Genomic DNA, 8484 nt, shown 5'->3' with positions numbered 1-8484 from the left:
ATCAAGGACTGTCACTGTGTTTCACCTCTTCCCCTCCATCATCTCAGAAAACATCCTGACCAAGTGCACATGGGCAGCACAGCCTGTGGAGGTAACCAAGGGCATCCACCTACTGCAGGAATTCCAAAACACAAATAATTGTGTGCCCCTATGCTCGTTCAGTTGTGGGGAGTTCTCATTTACAATTTTACACAGACTTGGCTCTTTCTACCCAATGGATGCACTTTGTCTGTTTTTAATATCGTCTAGAGATAACCACAACAGAAATAATAACTAAGTAAAAGGAGGTTTGGGTGCTTTAAAAAACAAACAGAAATTGCATTTGTGGCCATGATATTGATAATCCATAGCTACAGCAATAACCTTCAGACTGCTCCTCACTGCCACACAGAGTTGGGATGTATGTGCAGGCAGGTTTCAAGGAAAAATAGTGCATTAGATTGAAACCTGCACTGGGGCTGCAGTTTTAAATGGTGCTATAGGAGGAAACCTTCCTTAGGATTTAATCAGTCCAGCTTTTCTTTTGGATAAGGTAAATAATGCATAGTTAGAGTGCAGGAACAATTGATTTTGCAAATTGTTAATAAATAAATACTAATAAAATGAGATAAATTTAACAGACTCTTGAATGCCAATGAAAAGTTTTGAAACCAGTGCTGAGTATGCACAGAACTGCTGAGGGACCTGGCCTGAAAAAGCTCCCCCTGCATGTTGCAAAAAAGTCTCAGCCACAACTGGTATTAATGTGAATGAGTTGATATAAAGAAAGCAGATATTTTTCTTTTCTCTTCCCTCACAATTTTATTTTACTCATTTACAGTTAATCCAGAACTCAGACCTAGAAGAGCATGAAAAATTTACCACTGACTGGAAAAAAAAATTGTTTAAATGGAACATTTGATTCTTCCTGGCCTGATTACAGGAATACAAATAAGAAATTATTCTGTGGCAATCAATGTGGCTGTAAGAAAGTAATCTCAATATAACCATGAAAATCTATCACCCTGTGAGATACAAGATTGCCATAAATAAATGTTGGTCTATTCCCCTCATTTCCACTTTCCATGAACAACACTGGAATGTGAAGTTAAACTCGGTGTGTTCTAACCTTGCATTGCAAATAAGGCCTTCCTGGGGCTCCTGGACACTCTGCTGTCGCAGGCACCTGCCCAAGTGTGTGTTGGGGGAGAGGGACACAAACCCACAAGATTTCTCAGTAGGATGGTGCCCAGGAAGAGGCAGGGGTGCCATTCCTCAGCAACAGCCATGGCAAAAAACTGGACATGGTGTGGAGAGAAAGTTAATGAGGACAACCACACTGGCTGTGCAGAGAAGAGCATTTGAGGGTCCTTGGACATACTACAAAGCCACATGAAACAGAAAATAGTTGAGCCTTTATGTGCATCTTTGCAATAGGCAATAACCCAAATTCAGCCTGATCCAAGAGTTAGGTGAAAGTTTTTTGATGGGTGACTAACTTCATGACACTGTACAGGATTAACTTTTTCTAACCATAAAGGACCTTTGGGAATGTAGATAACACAAAACTCTTCCCAAAACCTTTTTCATCTCTAAACCTTTTTCTTGTCACCAGTTCTCTGAAAGTCCCTAAAGTGTGTGGTTCTGTTGCAACACTCCTGGTTCTATTAGTGGTGTTGGCTGTTGGGATAATGTGAGGTAACTCCAATTAACCCTTTACTTATTCCTGCCAGTAAGAAAACAACCTGCCCTGCTTTGTTATGCTGCTAGACTGGTTACTGATGGTTGCAACAATGGTGCTGTACAGGACATTCAGATGATCCAAGGTAAGTCCCAGGACTTCTTGAGGAAACACCTCATGGATGATCAGCTGAGTGAAATTTTCTAACTAAGGATGCATGAAATGTGTGGTAGAGTTTTTCTAGCAATAAAATTCTACAGAAAAGATGGGATTTTTTTTTTTAATGTGAAGATAACAGCTTATGGACTTTGTAAATTTAAATTCAGTTTTCATTACCTATCAATGAAGGGGTCCAAAAAGTTGTGGAAACTTGAAACTGTCTGAACCTGTATTTGAAGTTCAAGTTAGCCAGTTTAACTTTAGAGAAGAATCACACATGGACTCTTGCAATTTAGGTGCAACAACACAACTTCCCTGAAAGCCTGAAGTGTCAGCTTCAGCCAGTTTGTGCTTTAAAGTGAATGTCTGCTTTGGAAAAGTGATATCTAAAACTAGCAGTGTAGTTTTCCAAGTTTTAGGTGTGATACAACTGAATTTTAGAACAGGACCTCAGCTGTGGCAGCATAATCTGAGATCTTTCCCCTGAGCTTGATTCTTGTCCATAAAATTCTGTTCTTATTTCTGTTTAACAAGACATAAATTTGAACCTTTGATACATAAGCCTATTTAACAGCAGGCTTGCTTAGTGGACAGAGTAACTTGAGAGGAAAAGGCTAGCACAGGAGTTCGGGCTCTTGAAACATGAGCCAGAGGTGATTGCAGCTCACCCTCCCTGCTCTAATACAGCTTCTTGCAGCTCTTTGCTGCTAAAGCAAAACTGGTTCATTTCTAAAATGTAACAGCAGATTTGCTGATGGTGTTTCCACACTATTACTTTTCAAGATTTATTTCAACAGTGTTTTCTGGCTTCTGATACTGCAAATGTCTTGTCACTATTCACCATGTAAGCTACAGCCATAAATCAGCCTTATGTGATGGAGTCTCAGTGCAAGGTAAAGGGTTAGGGTTAGGGTTAGGGTTAATATAAAAAAAATTGTCCCAGTGGAAGCACTGGGACAATTATAATTTTTTAAGTGCTCCTAACAGAAGACACCGACATTAGTTGCCCTTTATTTAATAAATGTTTTACTGGTTTATCTACAGGAACATGGAGATAGTGGAGAAAGCTCTGACAGAAATGACATGGACTTTTTTGAGTGACAAAAGACATCTTGGGGTACAGAGTGTTGAAGATCAATAAAGAATACAATGTTTTTCTCACAACGTGCTTTTGCAAATATGAGTGAAGTTTCAGAATATGACCCAAAAAACTGTCTCAACAACTAAACACTGATTACTGTTGTTCCAATATATGTCTGATTAAAGTAATAGGCTAAGAGTGAATTCTTACCCACTTGTGGCACAACACATCCCCTCCCTTTGCCCAGACAGCAAGATTTAATGTGAAGTAGAGAAAAAAACACACTCATGGAAGAGAAAGGAGTTTTGTGAGGAAGAACATGACCTCAGTGGCATCTATTGCTTTATTTAATCTAGAGGGATTGCTGGAGCTTGTCATCTGATTCCCATTAACTGAAGCTCTTGTTTTCTGATGCATGGGTCTTGGAGCTGTCATTAGCTGATGACTTCTGAACATGGGAAACTTCCTGCTTGGGCCATTACAAAGGAATTCAATATCCTGATGTCCCTAAACCAGCCTGCCTCTTTTGGTCTGGGCAAATGTAGATTTTATTTTTTTTTTCTCACTCCTCAAAGTAACCAAGTGGAAACATAAAGAACTTTGGCTAACTGGAACATGTAAAATTTACCTATATTCAGCAAAGCAAGTAGTTGAACATTAAAAATAGTGATTTTCTTAATTCTTGCACTCCAGGTTCCATATTTTTGTTGCAGAATAAAGTGTTGGTCAGTATTCATAAAGAAGGTAGATTTACTTTACAGATCAACTGAACTAATAAAAGAAGAATACTTTTATTCTAGTTGATATGCTGCTGCAGTAATCTCCTATGAGATACTTAATATTGTCCTAAACTACTCTTGGTTACACATTTTTGTTTACTGGTATGCCTGAAGAAAGTGAGGGGAACCACTGGATTGGGTAAAGTACTATGCAAGACAAGTTTTCTGGACATGTTTTGAAGGGATATTCAAATTATGCTTTTGCTGGACATTTTCATGGTAGTTGAGAAAAAGCATCCCCAAAATTGGCATGGGCCTGTGTGGCTTCTGGCTAGCTAAACTGTATGAACCAAATTTTCCAGCCGCTGGGCTGACAGTTGAAAATGCAAATCAGTGTTAATACTGTTGCCTCCCCTACCTTTTCCTTTTCCCTCCATTTTTTTGAAAAGAAAATGTCAGTCTGAGTGTAATGGTTTACAGAATGGGGATATTTAGAAGGGCAATATATCTTCCCAAAAGCTGTTTTCTCTCTCAACTAGGGAAAACCATGACAGAAATACAATCACTGAAAGGAGAAGTTTCATTCATCCACATGCAAATCGCCACCTTAAGCCATGCTTGAGTCTAACAGGAAAGATTGGAAGTGACACAACCTCCAAAGCAAAACTGAGAGCTCAGTCTTTTTCTGCATAACATGTGCTGTGAGTGATTGAAAGTTGTTCATTTTTCATCTCTGTCACCAACCAGCTGCTGAGTGTCTCATTTCCTTGGCGTTTCTGCTTTTTCCTAATTTCAGAATTGGAGAGTTGAATTTGTCACTTTCTGGCTCCTACTGTATAAACCAGTGGTCAGACTCAGTAAGTGCTCCAGCTAAGATAGGACACTTCACAGGCCTGGCTGTATTGCTGGGTGAAATACCAAAACTGAAATTATTTCCATTACACAGAACCACCTGTCTTATGATAATTCTGTTGCACATTAGGTCCCAGGATTTGCAAAAGTAATTCTGTGGTCAAAGCAGTGGAATTTATTCCCATTAGTTATTCTAGTTATTCTCTGTGGGGTTTCTTTTAAATTTTTTGGTGGTTTTTGGTGGGTTTTTTTGTTTTGTTTTGTTTTGTTTTTTTTCTTTTAATTTCACTTCTCTTTAGAATCATATGCCCACTGGAGAGAGAACTTTTACAGCTATGCTCTTCCTTGTTAATGTTCTGAATGACATATTTCAGTGAGAGCTCTGATTTTTTGTTTCAGCTAAGGCTGCTAAGCACTGTCTAGGGGAGGCTACCGTCCTGACTGTACATGATAAACCTTGGGAAGGAACAGCTATTTCCCTCATTAGTTTTGATGTTTCACTGCAAGGCAGAAAATGCCCACAGTGCCCCTTTGCTCACAGAGCTGTGTTTGTCTTTATCTTGATTTCATAGGTAAGCAAAGCACAGTAGAGGACGCCTGTGGTGAGCAATTTCTGTCTGGGTCACATCCACCCCATCAAAGCTTTTGGCAGACTTGGGCAGTCTTCTGCAGTTTTAGGATTGACAGATTGTCTCTGGCTACTGCTGAGAGGCAGATATTTTCTAGTCATTGACAAAAAAGAAAGAAAAAGAAATTCTGGATCCCAGGCTATGTCCTTGCTAACCATTTAAAATGCTTTTTCTGGAGAATACCCAGTGTTTGTCAAACTGGATATTTGATGTGCAATAATCAAAGTGCTCAAACGTGCAACGAGGGGCTCTAATGTAGCATTCTGACAAGCTGCACTAAATGCTTTGACAAAAACCACACACTCTCTGAAATGAAATCTTATTTACTGTGGTGTTATTAAAGTGCTAAACAAACAAACTCAGAAGGGCTGCTAGGAAGTGGGTGAATAAATAAGCTTTGATGCTAATGTCAGTCAATGCTAATTTCTATCCTTTGAAGAAAGTGTGATAAACACAGCTGTCAGAATTGTGATCTGAAATTGCTCTAATTAAATTACATTTTTACTAGAATGAAAGCAGCACCTTGTTTTGTTTCCTCTTTAGCTGGACCAATTCAGAGAATAGTGACTTTCCAGTTCTTTCATGGCCAGGTAGGAAAGGTAAGATTTGTTACATATAAACAAGGATCTGAATATGCACAATTGTACACAATTCTATGTATAGAATTCCATATTCATATTCCTTTTGTTGTATTTGCTACCCACAATTAGCATCTTAATTTAGAATCTGAGATCTTCAAGGGGGAATTATCTGTACTGGCCATTAAGTGAATTCTCTGCAGTATTATGGGGAGGTGACATAACTCTGTCATGTGCATCTCTCAAGTATATGTGTTACAGTAAAAGACAGACCAGGGTGTTTTAAGGTTAAGAACTATTTCACTGGTGATGAGAATAATAACTAGCCATCACTGTAAAGAAAGGCATGAAGGGATAAAAGACATAAACCTGAAATCAGATGATCTCTGGATAACCTTTCATCTTTTGTCTCTTCCTCAAAAATCACCTTGTTCCTTTTTGTAGATGGATAGAAAGACCTGTCACTCCAAGCCTTGCAAATTTACTTTGTAAACGAAATTGTCATTTGGCTCAGATCTGGGGGGCCACTCCTTTTCAGTAGAGCTGAAAATGAAGAAGGTGATAAATTATTTCAGTGTTTTTTTTTTTAATGAGCCCACTATTTTCCAAAGCAGTCTAATTAATTACAGAGAACAGCATAGCCAAAAATAATTATCTGATATACATACATACGTTTGATTTGTGAGTGCTATTGATTTTAATTTAATTAATGTAAAAGAGAGCTATGTCAGAATTTAGTGCCATAAAAGAAAAATATGAATTTATATATCGCTAGATTTATATAGAGAAATATTATATTAATATACCTTCTACTGGTGCCATCTATCAATTTCCAAAATGCATTAATTATAGCAAATCGATCTGATGAGGAGAAATTCGATTAATTACACCATCTCTTCCATGAGTGGGCACTAGATGGCAGTAAAACATAGGAGCTGGGGTGTGGAAATTTTCTTGATGTTCGTGCACTTCAGTAAAGGATCACTACATGAATATCCTGTAATCTATTCTGGGGGGGGGGGGGGGGGGGCGGTGCGGGAAGGAAGGAAACAAGAGTCATAGGAATTACAGAAGCTTTATTGCATGACTCAGCTGTTTCTTGACTCTACGGAAGAAATTTGTACAATTAGAGGCAAAGTGTCAGAACATGATATTAAGTGACCAGGGCTGACAGCAAAGTCCTTTGCAGATGGGAGAAATGTAACTTTCTCTCTCGGTCGTGTTGCTTCACAGAAAAATCTCCTCCAGAATTCATATGCTCTCTCCATGTCACCACAGCGCTCCTTGAGTGCAGTTCTAGTTCCAAACTTGACAGTGTTAAAAACATCAATTTTCACAACATTTTACACTCTGATTCTGACCCATCTGACAAAAGGCAAACCCTTGGGCTGGTGGAGGACACACAGCAATGGTTGTGTTCAGGAGGAGGCCTGGATCAGAACTGGAGATTACAACGAGCCCTCAATAAAAACCACGCCAAATGAACCCCAGGGGGAGAATTAGCAGGGAAGGAGGGGATTGGAGTCTGACTCAGGCTGCAGACTCCGGCTCTCAAATCACTAGCAGCCTGACCCTCACTAGCAGCCTGACCCGGGTATTTCACATGCTTCAGAAGGGTTTTTGGAGAGCCAATTACCCTCGGGACAGGAAGAAAGTGAAACAGCTCATCATGTGCAAGGGATCACTGCAGATTATCCCATGTGTTACTACGGTTTTAAAAATTACAAAGACATACTTTTATTCCAACTGCAAAAGGAAGCACTCAAAGGTTAGGAAACTCTGCATCTGTGTTTTAGCCCATTCTGTGCACTAAATAAGAAAGACGCCCTTTGGGACAGAAAAGTACGCAACCACGTCATTAAAAATTGAAGCCTTTGCACAAATTGGCACAACTTGTCTGGAGCAAGCTTTTCCTAGGAATTCAGCACCAGGTTTATCCGTACAGATAATGTTGTTTCCTCTGTGCAATTTTATGTTCAATATTGACATGTTTTTTAGACATGAGGAGTGTTATGAGTAAAAAAATGTTCATATTTTTAAAAGTTGCAAAGTTCACAAGTTAAACCAATTGCTGCCAAGTTGGAGTTCCAACTATTTATTGTTAATAATTTCATGTTGTAATCTCCTGTTAACAGTTTCCTTTTGATTACCTGTAGTGCCCCGAGCCGGCCCGCCGCTGCCGGCCCGCCCGGGAGCGCCGGGGCTCCACGCACACCTTTCGGCGCGGGCCCGCCCGTGCTGGGAGTAGTCCGAGGGTGCCGCGGGAGCGGCGAGGCGCCCCTCCCTCAGCGCGGGTCCCGGCCGTGCCGGGGGAGCCCCGTGGGTGGTGTCCCAGGGGTGAGGACCCTCCCCGGGAGCTGCGGGGCGCCCCCCCCTCAAGCGCGGGTCCCAGCCGCACCGGGGAAGCTCCGCGGGGGTGCCCCAGGGGTGTCCCGGAAGCGGGGACCCGCCCCGGGAGCGGCGGGGCGCCCCCTCGCCTCGGCGCGGGTCCCGGCCGTGCTGGGGGGGGGGCCGCAAAGACCGGTCCAGGTCGCAGGGGCAGCTGCTGGTCGACGCCCTTACCTGGGCGTCGCCCTGCTGCTTCCGGGAAGATGGCACCCAGACGGTGAAGAGGAAGGGGCATTGAGCTGGCATGCAAATGACATCGGATCCAGCATGCAACGGGAGAAACCCCTCACCAAACCTAGCCAAAAGCCCCTAAAAACAACGAGCAGACACAAAATTAACGAATCAAAGTGATGTCTCGACGTGAGGAACAGAATCTAGTATCCGCTAAGACCCTTTTTACCCCTCACCCTAAATGCTG

The sequence above is a fragment of the Molothrus ater genome, chromosome 3 (assembly GCF_012460135.2).
Source record: "Molothrus ater isolate BHLD 08-10-18 breed brown headed cowbird chromosome 3, BPBGC_Mater_1.1, whole genome shotgun sequence".
Taxonomy (NCBI): Eukaryota; Metazoa; Chordata; class Aves; order Passeriformes; family Icteridae; genus Molothrus; species Molothrus ater.
This window is presented reverse-complemented; position numbering follows the sequence as displayed.